The following is a 16,879-nucleotide window of genomic DNA, read 5'->3' on the forward strand; positions in this document are numbered from 1 at the left end:
AACAAAGAAGTGCTGCAAACAAAGGGCGACATGCAAGAAAGAAATCCCTTCAGTATACACAATTCCTAAGTCACTGGTCTTGATGTGACTAATCTCTGATGTAGAAGTGGCCGCGACAAGCTGGGAGTGTGCGCATGTTCTCTTCCCCCGAAGGCAGCAGCTGCCGCGTTGTCGTCCTAGATAGAGGTCAGTCAGCGTGATATTGGGGGACGTCTTCTTCACAGCCCTGTCAACTCTATCGTTCCCGACTGGCTGTCGGCGCTCGACTTTACGCCATAACATTCCTCCCCCCAAAACGACGGACCGTCGTCGTATAAGGAGCGCGACAACGGGAGGGAAGGCAGGAGTCTGGAGGCAGCGGTGGACTGGAAACTGTGGCTGCAGCGGACGTCAGGCTTCCAGTTGCAGCCCGCCATCTGGTCTGCGCTCAGGTGCAAACGTCACCCGGAAAACGCACAGAAGGGCACGCATCCAACTCCTGAGACCCGTAACCAGATGGAGAAGCCGCAAGCTGCTGCGGCGTTGGCGGGTCCAGCTGCATGGGTGGGACGAGAGGAGGAGGCGACGCCTCCGTCTCCATGGGGTCGTCCCGCGGTGTCGTGACGACACCCTTTGACAGCTGTTGTGGCCACACTGTCCTCGGGATCTATAAATCTGGGGGAAGAGATACACAACGATCACTGTGCACATTACAGTGGCGAATTTGATCCTGATGTCGGCGTTGCAATCCGTCTGGGCCTGAAATGAGATACACGCAAGCACCAAGTCGACGAACCATCTCGCCTCGCGCCCACAGTCTGCGTCCATACTTCGACGCCGGATATTGAGGATGGTGGAGCTGGTGGAGCAGTGTCCGCCACCGATGGTCCATCTTGTGGATGCGAACGATGGGAGGTGAGAAACCGTTGCTATAAGCGTATACCACAAGCAACCAAAATGATCCCACAAAATCTATGTGCACACGTTGCCATGGTGATTGTGACTTAGGCCAAGAAGAGAATTTTTATGGTGGAGCGGACCGAATTTCCCCACATGCGTGATGCTGTTCTATTTGGCTGTCCATACACACCCGAGTACAGTCTCGACTCGCTGTTTCGTAATTATCCCCCAGTGTCAGTCCACTATCATTCTGAACAAGGATCACCCCTCGCTTTATAGCGAGGCTATGCCGACGTGCAAGGTATTGGCGCGCTACGGATTTCTTAATGCTATACTATGAGCGAGGCAAAATTGTGCGAATGTAGTTTAGCAGAATCTCCAAATCTAAATCAGCTTCTGTGGCCTGTGCAATTTTCCTCTTGTTCGGGAGAAAAGGTTGAAGCAATTCAGAATCCTGACCATCGAAGTGACAACAAAATGCTGCAGAAGCGTCAAAGTCTGTATCAGGGTCAATCGGAAGACATGAAAGTACGTCCGCATTACCATGTTGATCTGTCATAAGATTTACAATCTCGTACTGATATTGAGACAACAAGAAAGCCCATCATTGCAATTTTTGGCCAGTAGGTAAAACGACTGCAAAGGCTTGTGATACGTTACTAAGTAGAATTTCATGCCATACAAATAGTGGTGGAATTAGGTGACACCATGCACAATAGCCGGTGCCCCTCTCTCTATTCGTGAATAATTACAATGAGCTTTGGAAAACACTTTTGTTGCGAATGCAACAGGCCTGTCTTTATCACCAAATCGATGTGAAAGAACTGCACCGAGTCCATAAGAGGAAGCGTCAACTGGCAATACAGTTGATTTGTCAGGATGAAAGTCAACTAAGCATCGATCACTGAGCAACACATCTTAAAGTTCTCGAAAAGCTACTTGGCATTTATCTGTTCAAACAAAGGGGACATTCTTGCGACGCAAGCGGTCGAATAGAGCTCCAATTTCTGCAGCATTCGGTATTAACCCAGAATAATAGTTCATTTTCCCTAAAACTGACTGCAATTCTGGGACATTGCGAGGAACTGGCAGGTCTCGTACGACTAACAAATGCTACTGAAGAGGATGTATACCTTGACTGTTTATGACATACTGTAACTCATGTTTAAAAAAGAATCATACTTGTCCAGTCTACACTTCAGTCCTGCATCAGGTAACACACAAAGCACGCAAATCTGCAGTGTGTTCTTCAGGTGTACGACCTGCTACAACAATATCGTCTAAATAGTTTGAACAGTTTGGCACTTGAGCAGTCAGCTGTTCCTAATAACATTGGAAAACATCATGTGTGGAAGCACTGCCATTAGGCAAACGCAAATATTTAAACAAGCCCAAATGAGTATTCACTTTACACACTTTTCGAGATTCTTCATCGAGCGTTATTTGAATACGCGCGTCACACAAATCAATTTTTGAACAGTAGCGACCAGCGCCTAATCTATTAAAGAGATCCTCTGAGCGAGGTAAGGAGTAAGTATGAATCGCAGTTTGTGGGTTGACCATGTACTTGAAGTCGAAGTAGAGGTGAATGCGACCTGAAAGTTTGGAAGAAAAACCAATGGGAACAATAGCTCCGCTAGCTTGCAATTCTTTATTTCCAGCGGCTATTTCGTCCAGTAATGCAATAGGAACAGTTCTAGCCTGGTAAAATTTAGGTTGACCAGAGAAATTCATAGTAGACCAATATGTGGAACAAAACTGTTAGCCTTTCCTAAACGTTCAGAAAAGAGTTAAGGGAATTCTTTTAGCAAACTAGCTACACTGTTTTTAGCATTGAATGCATTGACTGCCAACACATTGTACTGAATTTGGAAGCCCAACAAATCAAATGAATCAAGGCCAAATAAGTTCTCACAATCACATGATTGTAGCACACTGAAAGTTAAAGTTCACGAATGTGAGCGATACATGGCAGGCAAAGTACATTTTCTGAGAATGGGAATGTCTTGTCTGTTATAAGCCATCAGGTACATGCTAGGTTTATACAGGCGTAGGGAACCTAAATTTACGATTCAGCGATGTTACTGAGACACTTGTGTACAACTGAAATTTCACATGTTTTCCACTAATGTGCAAATGAACAATAAGTTTTCTCACAAACTTTTTGTGCCCACTGAAGAAACTGCACTGAAGAAACTGTTCACTTGCTAGTTACGCTGATGCCTCCAGCAGGCTTTGACTAGACTGCATTGATTACATGGGCCTTGTGACTACTATTTCGTTTATGTTTGTTCTGTTGCATACATACGGATTGTACATGACCTTTCTTTCACAAGCATAACACTGTGCTTGTCTAGACAGGCAGTCTTGGCGTTTGTGAGTAGCACCAAGGGCATGACTTCACTCTGTTTGCCTGTGTAGAGAGCTGGTTAGGCTCCATAGAGAACTGTTAACATGGCGTGGCGCTCGCAAGTGTATGCTGCCTAATGTGCCTGTCGGGAGCAAGGGACTCAACCTGACAGATTGGCGGCTGCTTACATTTATCAGCCGACATGGCACCCGAATTGTGCTGATCTAGTATTTGCACTACTTGCTGAAATGATGGTTCAGACAGTTTCAAAGTCTGTTCTCTAAGTGAGACATCAGTTACATTGTACACGATCGCATCACGTGACATAACATCTGAATATAAAGCACCACAAGCACTTTTGAATTAACATTTCCTCGTCACACCATGCAAATCTGTTACCCACTCACAGTAAGTTTGTTCTGACCGTTTCTTGCAGCGAAAGAATTGACATCTAGCTGCTACCACATTTACTTGTTGGTCTTAATAGTTAATTAGTGAATCTACAACCTTATCATAGGAAAGTTCACTCAGAGTTGCGGTAGTGAATAATCTCTGAATGAGACAAAACACAGCACTTCCTACTGTTGATAAGAAATAATGAAGCTCCACAGTACCTGGTATTTTGTGACCAATTATGTGGCCTTCAGACTGTTGCAACCCATCTAGCCATTTGTCTTGTTGTTAATTAAACTGGCAAAAAGGCAGTATGGCACTCGGAGCTAGAGGTGTGGTGTTTTGCGTTTCATTAGTGGCTTCAGCGGTGAGTAGCTGCTGTACTGTAGTCAGTAGAGTTGCGATTTGCTGACTCTGAAACTGAAACATCTGTGTCAGCTGCGTTTCATATATCGCTAGCAGCTGTGCCGCTGGACCAAGGGATGGGAGAAGTGGGTTGTTCGATTTGGAAGAGAGAACTGCAATAAACAGGTAAGGCAGCCAATAAAAATAAGTACAGAAGCAAAGAAAATCGCCGCAACGCCCACCTGGAAACACTGGTTAGCGCAAACAATATGAGAGAAACTATTAACCCTGTGGTGCGTGAATTTCACTGCAGTGGACAACTTATAATAGTAAATTATCTGGAATTTTCAATCAGTCATGCAGGTGCAAATGCACGCAGGGCACAACACCAGTAGGGACTCCCGACTGCACTGAACCGTGTGCATTATCAGCGTCAGGACTGATTGAAAATGCAGGAGAGGCGACCATTAACAGCTGTCCACTGTAGAGGACGCTATGCGCCACAGGGTTAAAGCAAGTTAACACACCCTTGCAAAGAAAAGCCAACGCAGAATTAAAGCGCCAGTAAAATAGAAAACGAAATCTTTGGTCGTCAGGGACTGAGTTCCTCTTAATACTCATCGCCAATGTTGTATCATGCCTAGATGCCCAATGTATTGTGCCTTGGGAACCTCCTTCTCGGATCACTAGACAGCAATTCAAGCAAATAGTATTAAAGTGTTTTATTGCTAAATGAACCAATGGCAATACTTAACTTTGACAATAATACAGAAGTATTGCAAGGAAAGGGCGACACACAAACAAAAAAATCTCTTCAGTATATACAATTTCAAAGTCGGTGGTCTTGAAGTGCCTAATCTTGACGCTGTGGCCGCGACCCATCGGGACCTACCCTTATGTTCTCTTCGCCCAGAGGCCGCTGCTGTCGCATTGTCGTCTTTGAGAGGTGTCAGTCAGCGTGCTATTTGCAGACGTCTTCTGCACAGCCCCCTCTGCTCTCACGTTCCCGACTGGCGTGCCAGCACTTGACTTTACACTGGAACTAATTGACTCATGTATGTGCGTAACTCAGTAATTAATCTGTATAACTGCAGTATGCCATCTGTAGCAATAATCAAACGAAGTTATGTGCTAATCATTTGAAAAGTTAGCAGTTTATCTTAAAGAAGAAAGAATTGTAGAATGACATATAATCACAAATACAACACACAGCTGTGACACTCCACTTACAAGACATATTGCCATGTATCACGTAACATTGACCTGCACTATCACATTACAGAAACTTAAAGAAATTTTTCCCTTTTTCCCACACTTTGCTTCTGCCCATCTTCAGTGCATTTTCCTCTGTCAGGCGTCACGTCTACAACGCGTCTGCAGGGGCCGCCCTGCTACCAGCTGCACAGCAGCCCTGGCCAGACAGCCGCCCCTGCCGACAGCGTCTCCACTGCCTCAGGCATCAGTCTGCCCAACTACTGCTGGCGGGAAGTGTACAACTGAATGAGGAATTTGTGTGGGCAATTCTGTCAGAAAATTTAACATGTCAGATAGTGTGTGAATGCCAGTCCTTTCTCAAGGGATAAGATTTAGACATAACGCTAGACTTTGCCGGAATTTTTAATGAAATGGAGATCTGCGACTACCTAATATCAACCCACTACTTCTGCATGGAAGGAGACCATCAGGGAAGCAGAAATGTGATTGTGGACAACGATATAACAGCTCGAAGAGACTGTTCAACGTGGATGAGCTCCAATTGTAGGGTAAAGGTATATCACAAATTTATATGTCAAATCACAAGTCCAGGAGTAAACAAAGTTATAAGTAGCCATCTTACAGATGTAAAGTGTCCAGACACGCGACTACAGGAAACTTTTACGTCTTCTTTGGCTAAGGATAGCGTGTTCCACCCAGTGCTAAGTTGTTTAAGTGTGTTGGACACCATGATGCACTCCATTTTACTCTATGCCAACTGCATCCATGTGGTGTCAGCTAACTAATAATTTACAGAACAGTTGCTGTGTGGTGTTTAACGACGTTCTACAATTTATCTACTGGGGTAATGAGAACACCCGAAAATTGACAGGTGTGCAAGTACGTCTGCCAGACCCTCAAGGCCCAGAAAGGCTTATAAATTATGCTCTGTCTGCAAACAGTTTTAATTATCTACCTGTAAACTACGTGGAGATTCTTAACTCTGACTCCAACAAAGACAATATAAGTACTACTCAGAAGTGTTATGTTAGAGCAGGAGAAACTTATTTTCCTCAGTCTAGAATCCTGTTCTCCACAATACCACCCTAAATAGATATCGCTGTATTGGGACTGGTTCCTACAGATAATGTTATACCCCACGTCTTAAGAAATAGGACCAATGCATCATACAGACTTAAGCCATTCCAGATTAAATAAATTACTCCATTAAGTGCAGTTAATGTATTAAGTGTACGGAAACGAAAACTGGAAATGGAGGAACTCCAAGTAAAGAAAAGGAGACTGGAGTGTATGGAGAAGACAACTGCCATAAAGCAAGAATATAAGCTGCAATTGGAAAAGAAAGAAGCTATTGCCAATGTGCAGGCCAGGTTTACATATGGATTTAAACATTCTGTACGGAAAAATCTGACTACGAAAGGGGAATACAAAATATTGGCATTTACAGTAAACAGCCATAGAAACTGGTCACGTGTTGGAGTACTGACCGAAATCGCTGTAATTGAGAACGTTTACTACATTAAGGGATACACGAAAAACGTGTTTATTAATCTCTATTCCCATTAGGATCGGCTTAAAAAGGATAGTTACATTCTATCTAAGCGCGGCGAGCTGGATGTTGTCCACCTAGCCACGGAACAGCCATTTGCCAAGTTTAAAACTGATGGAACAGCTATATTTAATGGCCACTCGTTTGCAAAAATTGTAAACTTAAAGTTCTATACAATAGTCCTGCAAGAATGTGGAGCAGAAGAGTTACCGACATACACACAGGAGGACGTGGAATGCTTTAACAGCAGCGACATAGAGGATATACAAGGAAAAATTAAAATCACCGAATGCTCTCGCCTAGAAGAACTGCAGGAAGAAACAGAGCTGATAGTTAAAGCCATAAAACAAGTATTTTACAGGAAGAAAATTAGATATGTATTAGAATTCGAGAATATATCTTCTCTGTATTTGTCAAATTAGTGGTCGGAGAAAGATGATTCAGGTGTGGATTTAAGCTATAAGTTAAAAATTAATTTGTACATTATTAAAGCTACATCTAAGAAAAACAATGAAAGAAATGTTTCCTGTGTGTAAATGTATATGCAAAAGTTAATAAAAATTTTGTAAGAGGATATTTACGTGTCTTACTCGCTAAACTACCCAAAAGCATAAGACATTTCCTACATACATCGATCTATGTGCCTGTATTTCGGATGTGGAAGTGAGCGGTTGGGTGACCTTGAAAAGCAGTTGAAAGCTTAGCGAACCCTTTTTCTTACATATATGAATATTTCGGCTGTTTGTGCATGCGCATGAGCATGTGCTGGTTATGATATACATCCTGGGTCCATCGCTCTGCATTGCTGAAATCTGCTGAACAGAATTCTTGTACTTATTCCTCCTACACTCCTCCATTATCATACTCTTCCATATGTGATGTGGTGAACTGTGGTTACAGGCCTCCCTCGAATGTCTGCATGTAATGCAGCTGTTGAAAGCGGCTCTTTCATTGACATTCATCTCGATGATCGAACACATGACAATGGTCTGACAACGACAGTGCAGAAAAGACTGAATGTGCACCACCAATTCCAGTCATCTGAGTGGAGAAAAAAGAATTGTCACCATCTTGGATAACGGTACTCGCGCCATCAGCTGACTTCAAGAGAGCGTCCTCTGTGTACCAAGCCACGTGATGGATACACTGGGTGCAGCCATCTTGAAAAACGGTACTTGCGTCATGATCTGACATCACGGTGGCGATCTCTGGTGGCGACGATATGAACTAAGTCAGTTGGAGTCCAGACCTGGTGGCGAACACACAAGCTTGAAATTGGTTACATAATAAAGACAAGTCCATTTTCCCGCCATTTTCCTAGGTGTGACGCAGTACCATTTTTCTGGGGGAGGGGATCGTGGCACATTCCTGTAAAATTCAAACTTCCCGTCAAAATCCGACTTCTTGGATGACATCATCGCCACCATCTTGGATTACGTCATCGCCCCCATCTTGGATAACGGTACTTTGTCCCAGTACCACTGTTGTTCCAATACTCACCGGTGTTGATGTAGAAATGTTGAGCTTCGTAGCAGAGCAATGTATGCTAAATGGTAGACTGGTGTAAGGTTATTACACACATGCGACCTAGATTTGCTAGCTAATTTAAGCAAAAACCTTGAAAAATAGCTATGTCTAAGCTTTAAATATAGTAACAAGTACTGTCACCAAGTTATTACTGAACAATAGGCACTCATTTCTAAAGCCGCTGCTGGGACTCCCTGCTTCGCCGATCTCTCGTCTGCTGCTGCTCTTTCTCGCTGTATTTTAATTTCATCTGCTTGTAAACTATTAAGGCTATAGTGGTGACAAATATGAAAGAAATTGTTCAGAACCATTTTGTAAATATCCTTAACAGTGCTTTTACACACTTGGAGGTTTTCTTAAACTTTCTTTGTAAATCTCATCAAACACGAAAAAAAACCATAGTTTGATAGTTGTTGGTATTGTTACCATTTGCTTCAAAGTAATCCATAACTGCATTTTTAGCTTTCCATATGGTAAAACGGCAAACAGGCAGAAGACGTCGATTTTAAGGCAAATTTAAATATTTTAGTTCAAGGTATGAATCTCCCAGAGTTTTTTTCGATAAGGCTTCTCAAACCTGGCCGTTACTAAAGTTTTGGTTCTTCAATGGAAAGAGACTTCTATATCTTACGTGCTGACACTTGGAATAGGAAGCGCAGATATTTAGGAACACAAAGCTGGTACTGACATTTACTCTGACATTTGCTTGTTAAAATATCGGCAACTAATCTAACATCTCTGAAAATTTTTCTTATGTTTCTGGAACATGAACAGCTGTTCATCTTTCCTCCTGTCCTGATACACTGACCTAGGTTGTTCCCTTAGACTGCAGTGTGGCGAGCATGTTACACAATAGCCTGTTCTGCACAACAAATTCTCTCAGAGACAATAAGCTAAATCTTGCTACTAAAGATTCCTCACTCTCCTCAACAACGCAAAAGTAATGTCCGCAGCTCGTGGTCTAGTGGCTAGCATTGCTGCCTCTGGACCATGGGGTCCCAGGTTCGATTCCCAGCCCAGTTGCGGACTGCGTGTTTGTGATGTCCTCATCATTTAATCATCATCATCATCATCATCATCATCGTCGTCGTCGTCGTCGTCCTCGTCATCATTCGTGACAGTGGCTAGATTGGACTACGAAAAAATATTGTACTGTGTAAAAATTGGGATTTTGTATGGGCGCTGATGACCATGCACTTGAGCGCCCCAAAGCCAAACATCATCATCAACACCAAAAGTAATTTTGGCAGCAGTCAGCGAACATCAGCCCAGGCAAACTTCACGCTGTAGCAGGTCAAGCTGTGAGGCCATTACAGTGCTGTGCTGGGTGGGCAGCAGCTCACTGCTCTCCCCTCACCAGACGGCCTCTGGCCATGGGCCATTCCCTTATGCTGCTGTGGGCTTCAGTCCCAGCTCTAGTCTGATGCTGTCCTCCACACTACTCTACCCTCTGTAGGTCCCTCCATTTCTGCATACCTCTGAAACCTTCATCGAATCGAGCCCGTTTCCTGTAGCCAAGCCCTGGTCTCCCTTGTTTATATGTCTGGAACAGTTTTAAGGATTACTAATACAGTCATTTTGTCGGGTATTCTACATCTATAGACTTTATTTTTCCTACATGGATTCTTTACTGGTCCCATTTTCTATGACTTCTCATAAATATTTCTTAGGTAGGCGTATCAAAGAAATTACCCAATGGGACAATTCTGAAAAGTGTCCCAAACATGTCCAAATCTATTGTTTTTTATCGCCCTAATTTGATTATTGTGTTCTGCAGATCCATTGTCGATGAGCAACGAAGCTTTTGATGCTCAAGTGGCGCAGTCTTTGTGTGTGAAATTTCAGTTGTTTCGTAATGGCGGTTCAAAGAAACGGTTTGTCTGATGAACAAATTTTAAAATATTTGATCTCAATGCCATATGGGGAATACGAAGGGGAAGATCCTCATTATATTAGTGAGGCTGGTGAAATACGAGATGATGACGCTGTAAGCGCTGTTGACGATGAGGAATATAACCCTCCCATCATTGAAATCAGTGACTCTTGAGACAGCGATGTTGCAACTACCGGACAAGAGCAAGCCGAGAAGTAGCAAACCAGTGTTGCTTTACCTACAGCAGGTACCTTTATATAGCCGTTGTACAATAATTTCATATTTTGTCGCAACTGATATTTCAGCAAGCGTTATAAATGTGATCTATTTTTCTGTATTACAATTTCAAATTTATCGTTTTTGTAGTGACCGAATTATTCTATTATATACTGTATATTTAAGTACATCAATTAACACTGTGCGCTTACCTCCAGCTAACAGCACTACACACGTCCGTGGCAGAGTGAAAGAAAAAATTCAGATGGAAGGAAATCCTTCTATTGAGTGTAGTGGGACAGCTAATGACGCAACAACATGGACTGTTACACATATGAAAGCTGTTCCTGGAAGACGTCTACAGTAGAACAACTTGAAGGTAGCACCGGGACCTACAGGCTATGCGAAGAAGATTGTCAGGAAGAGTGTACATTGTAGTGCATGGAGATTGCTAATTGATGACAGGGTGCTACAAAATATAAAGAAATGTACAGATAATAGAGCACACCAAGAGCTACATGATGATGATCAGACCATTAGCATCGATTCAATAGAAGCCGCAATATCACTTACATACACTCCTGGAAATTGAAATAAGAACACCGTGGATTCATTGTCCCAGGAAGGGGAAACTTTATTGACACATTCCTGGGATCAGATACATCACATGATCACACTGACAGAACCACAGGCACATAGACACAGGCAACAGAGCATGCACAATGTCGGCACTAGTACAGTGTATATCCACCTTTCGCAGCAATGCAGGCTGCTATTCTCCCATGGAGACGATCGTAGAGATGCTGGATGTAGTCCTGTGGACCGGCTTGCCATGCCATTTCCACCTGGCGCCTCAGTTGGACCAGCGTTCGTGCTGGACGTGCAGACCGCGTGAGACGACGCTTCATCCAGTCCCAAACATGCTCAATGGGGGACAGATCTGGAGATCTTGCTGGCCAGGGTAGTTGACTTACACCTTCTAGAGCACGTTGGGTGGCACGGGTGATGATGATGAGGATGATGATGTTTGGTTTGTGGGGCGCTCAACTGCGTGGTTATCAGCGCCCGTACAATTACCCAATCTTTGCTCAGTCCAATTTCGCCACTGTCCTGGATGATGATGAAATGATGAGGACAACACAAACACCCAGTCATCTCGAGGCAGGTGAAAATCGCTGACCCCGCCGGGAATCGAACCCGGGACCCCGTGCTCGGGAAGCGAGAACGCTACCGCGAGACCACGAGCGGCGGACGGGTGGCACGGGATACATGCGGATGTGCATTGTCCTGTTGGAACAGCAAGTTCCCTTGCCGGTCTAGGAATGGTAGAACGATGGGGTTCGATGACGGTTTGGATGTACCGTGCACTATTCAGTGTCCCCTCGACGATCACCAGTGGTGTACGGGCAGTGTAGGAGATCGCTCCCCACACCATGATGCCGGGTGTTGGCCCTGTGTGCCTCGGTCGTATACAGTCCTGATTGTGGCGCTCACCTGCACGGCGCCAAACACGCATACGACCATCATTGGCACCAAGGCAGAAGCGACTCTCATCGCTGAAGACGACACGTCTCCATTCGTCCCTCCATTCACGCCTGTCGCGACACCACTGGAGGCGGGCTGCACGATGTTGGGGCGTGAGCGGAAGACGGCCTAACGGTGTGCGGGACCGTAGCCCAGCTTCATGGAGACGGTTGCGAATGGTCCTCGCCGATACCCCAGGAGGAACAGTGTCCCTAATTTGCTGGGAAGTGGCGGTGCGGTCCCCTACGGCACTGCGTAGGATCCTACGGTCTTGGCGTGCATCCGTGCGTCGCTGCGGTCCGGTCCCATATCGACGGGCACGTGCACCTTCCGCCGACCACTGGCGACAACATCGATGTACTGTGGAGACCTCACGCCCCACGTGTTGAGCAATTCGGCGGTACGTCCACCCGGCCTCCCGCATGCCCACTATACGCCCTCGCTCAAAGTCCGTCAACTGCACATAAGGTTCACGTCCACGCTGTCGCGGCATGCTACCAGTGTTAAAGACTGCGATGGAGCTCCGTATGCCACGGCAAACTGGCTGACACTGACGGCGGCGGTGCACAAATGCTGCGCAGCTAGCGCCATTCGACGGCCAACACCGCGGTTCCTGGTGTGTCCGCTGTGCCGTGCGTGTGATCATTGCTTGTACAGCCCTCTCGCAGTGTCCGGAGCAAGTATGGTGGGTCTGACACACCGGTGTCAATGTGTTCTTTTTTCCATTTCCAGGAGTGTATTTACGAGGCGTATATAAAGAAAAAAACTTTCCTTTGAAGCAGTTGTGGTCGAATACATAGGGGCCAGCTTTTTTTCGGAACACAAAGAGCAGAAATAAGTTCACCGAAATATTTCGGTTTATGCGATTTGACGAAAAGAGGACACGTCACATAGACTAAAGACAGATCGTTCAACACCTGCTGCCCCTGTGTGGAATCCTTTCATTGCCAATTACTTGCTGTGTTATATTCCACGTGAAAATAGCACTGTGGATGTGCAACTGTTTCTGTACAAGTCTAGATGCTCTTTCATTCAATACATGACCAATAAATGAAACAAATTTGCAATAAAGTTTTCTCTTGCAGTTGATATGAATTCTAAGTATCTGGTGAATGAGTTTCCTTACCTAGGCAGAGATGGGCAGCGTCCCACAGGTATTCCCCTAGCAGAGCGTGTTGTAACGTGTCTTACGCAGCTTCTTGTTTCTGCGGGAAGAAACATAACCTGTGAATATTTTTTCACAACGAAATGCCTTGCAGAAATTTAGAAACGTAAGAGTACAAGCATTATAGCCACAGTGAAGAAATCTAAATACCTCGATCAGCAAAATCTGCTGTGGCACCTTTGCACACAACTATTCTTTGTAAGTCAGGTGATATGACTCTAACATGCTATCAGTGGAAAAAGAACAAAAATGTGCTTATTGGGAGTTCAATGCATGACACAGTAACTATCGATGAACCACATCTTAAAAAGCTACCAGAGTCAGTGGCCTATTGCAGTAGCATTAAGTATGGCGTTGACGTAATCGATCAGATGGCTCGGCTTTACACTGTGAAGTATGGATGCTGCAGATGGCCCATGCGCGTTTTTTCCTATGCCTTGCAGCTATAAATGCTTGGGTTCTCTGTAAAGAAGTAACAGGAGAAAAATTAAGCAGACGTTAGTTTATATACAAATTTGCAGAAGTGTTGGCTTCAGCATATAAGTCCACAGGGGTACAAAATACTCTTCCTCATAGAGTATCACAACATCACAGCATTCGGAGGACTGGTCAAATTGGAGGGTGTAGAGGCAACAGTAGAAGCAAGCATTTATGTATAATGCGTAACAAGTATGTTTGTGGCAAGCCGCGGTGGCCAAGCGGTACTAGGCACTTCAGTCCGGAACCGCACGACTACTGTGGTCGCAGGTTCGAATCCTGCCTCGGGCATGAATGTGTGTGATGTCCTTAGGTTAGTTAGGTTTAAGTAGTTCTAAGTTCTAGGGGACTGATGATCTCAGCTGTTATATCCCATAGCGCTCAGAGCCAAGTATGTTTGTGGACCATATTTAGACAATGCTGAATACACCAGTGTGAGGTGTCACGACGCAGCAGGTGGTTTTGAATGAGTAAAAGCAGGGTTATAAATGTTTCCTCCTCAATATATTGTGCTTTTCAGATATTTCTGATAAAACACGTGGTTTTCTTTTCAACAGAAAGTTATCCATTCCACATTTTGTTACATAATATTTTGATCAATTTTAGGTTAGAAATGTTCATTGTACCATTTGAATCTGCAGAAAAATGTAAAATTGCATCGTGGTAAACTGTGTAAGTTGTCTGAAATAAATTGTCTTCCTTTTGGTGTAAAGGCTTATTACATTTACTGGTTGCAACAGAGTTCAGTATCGTCTCACATTGATTGGTTGGTAGCTGTAGTAACTGTCATTCAACTAATTAGTATTTATTAATAAATGAAACATCATGACTGAACTTTCTAGAGGCTCTATTAGTTTACACCACGAGCTGCCAGACATCATAAGGACACATAAATATTTACATGACACGATTCAAGATAAGCGTCAGTTATCAAGTGAGATGAACAATAAAGATTAATTTTGGGTTAGGTCACTATGTAGTATGACGACCATTTATTAATCTCTTGTTGTAATTAGTGAGACAGTTGTGAATTGCACATTGTCGAAATGGTGTAATTCATGCTTCTAATTTAACTACACGGCCTTATATCATGACCTACAAGATTCGCATTTTAGATCAAAGTATTCATACAATACTCGTTTGTAGTTGTGATCCCGGACAACTGAGCAGAGTCAGTGATAACCATTGACAGCGTGTGCTTAATACTGTGCCTCCAGTTCAGTAACTATACTCTGGAGTTCATAAAGCATTTCACATTATTTATAATATTCGGTATGGCACCAGAAATCTTAAGAAGTCCTAAATTCAATGTACCTGCTGCCACTCAGCGTCAGAAAGAATTTGGCTGAAGGCTATAAGATATGTCGTTATTATTATTAAGATACATGTGACATTACAATCTGTAACTGGAGTGGGTATATGCTTTTAAGATTTACGATATTCTACTAGTGGCAATCGCAGTGTTCAAGGTTGGATTTCACTTATTCCCTGGATTTACTCGAAATGTGCTCCCCATTTAGGCCAGTTTTAAGGAAACATCAAAGGACAAAAACCCCAAGCGAATTGGTACATCTCACCAAGTGTCATAACGAGATATTGCTGTGATAATGACTTCCCATTGGATATTAGAACTTAAAGATGGTCACTATCAATTGTATACTTCATTTCATTGTTCTTGAGTTTTGCGATAACTGCATCAGTTGTACTTTCATTAGAATGTAGGCAAAGCAGCAGACCATTCCTTCAGTTAACCAGTCATCTTCTCCTCTGGGGATGGAAATACTTGACTCTTCATATCACTGTGTCATCGGCGATATTGTAGGTTGTGTAATGTTTTAGATCGTTTGTTGAACATTCAGAAGAGCCATACTGGATTCTCAACTATGGGTGTATGCTATTTTGTGACAGCAACACTCTCAGGGATGGACAACACAACTCTAAAAGATGCCATGCCTGACATGTTGCTATATTGCATCAAAATTTTAAGATGAGTACCAGCAAAAACTCATGTTAGTGCCCATTGAAAAGGAATCGATTAATACATCGCAGTGGTGTTTCCTCTAACAATTTAACTTTGAAAGACTGTCTCCACAGGATTTACGATAAGAGTAGTTATATACATGAATTGATAGTTTCAGAATACTCATCATAAAACTGTCCGATTTCAGGCATCATGCCGGCCGCTGTGGCCGAGCGGTTATAGGCGCTTCACTTCGGAACTACGCTGCTGCTGCGGTCGCAGGTTCGAATCCTGCCTCGGGCATGGATGTGTGTGATGTCCTTCGGTTAGTTAGGTTTAAGTAATTCTAAGTCTAGGGGACTGATGACTTCACATGTTAAGTCCCATAGTGCTTAGAGCCATTTGAACTATTTCAGGTATCATGTTGAGATTGCCACACCAGTTACTTTCCTTCTGGACTATTTTTCGACCGTGACTGTCCGAAGAAATATGTAAAAGATTTTTTTTTTTTTAATTAGCGCTACCAGTCACAAAGATTGCCAACTTATTACTTATTTATTTAGCGACATGTTTCGAGGGTTAAATCTCATCTTCAGGCTAAATGTCACTACAAAAACAACTTTACAATAAGATCTTACTGGTATTACATAGTCTTTTCGTAAATGCTGTGGTCACCCTGTGGAATAAGAGAAAACTTAGTAAGAGGCGATGTCAGTTTGGAAGCTGGACTGATGTTTGCACGAAAATGTTGTGTAACGGTGACTCACTTTCTTCTTCTCGCGTGGCAGTCTCATTGTGATATGTAGTGGTGTATCCATTTCCGTGAATATTTTGGTCACTGTTCACAAATTTTCAGTAGTAAATAATAAAAAAACCATTACATACTTTCCTTCTGCTCGATATTCAGTTTTAGTTTTGTGCATTTACAGTACAGACAGAAGTATCTTTCTAAGTGACACAACATCAGAGGTGACTTAGAAAAGTTCGCAAATGAGCCACACTCACATTCCACTTCTGCTGCCACAACACAGTTCCATATGAGGTGATCCTCGAGGAGCAGGGTAGACACACACAGCATCAGCTTGTAAGCAGTCAGTGAGCACTTCACATTTTTACTCCCATGACGCTGCCCATAATATGTTAATCCCTGATACCTCATGATATCACATCAGTCCATTAGTCCACGATATGTGATTTCATAACTGTACCATATGAGATCCCATCCAGCAGTTCTACACAACTCATTGTTCCTTATCAGTTGCATACAGTAGTCAATTTCGACAACCCCCAAACCGCTTATGAACCTCATTAGTTGAAGATTCTGTAAGTGCAATCATGTTCTCCCAAATTCCGTTATAGATATGCCTATTATTTCAGTAGCATATGGCAACGTCTTTGTACCACAC

This window comes from Schistocerca cancellata, chromosome 11 (genome assembly GCF_023864275.1).
Source record: "Schistocerca cancellata isolate TAMUIC-IGC-003103 chromosome 11, iqSchCanc2.1, whole genome shotgun sequence".
Classification (NCBI taxonomy): domain Eukaryota; kingdom Metazoa; phylum Arthropoda; class Insecta; order Orthoptera; family Acrididae; genus Schistocerca; species Schistocerca cancellata.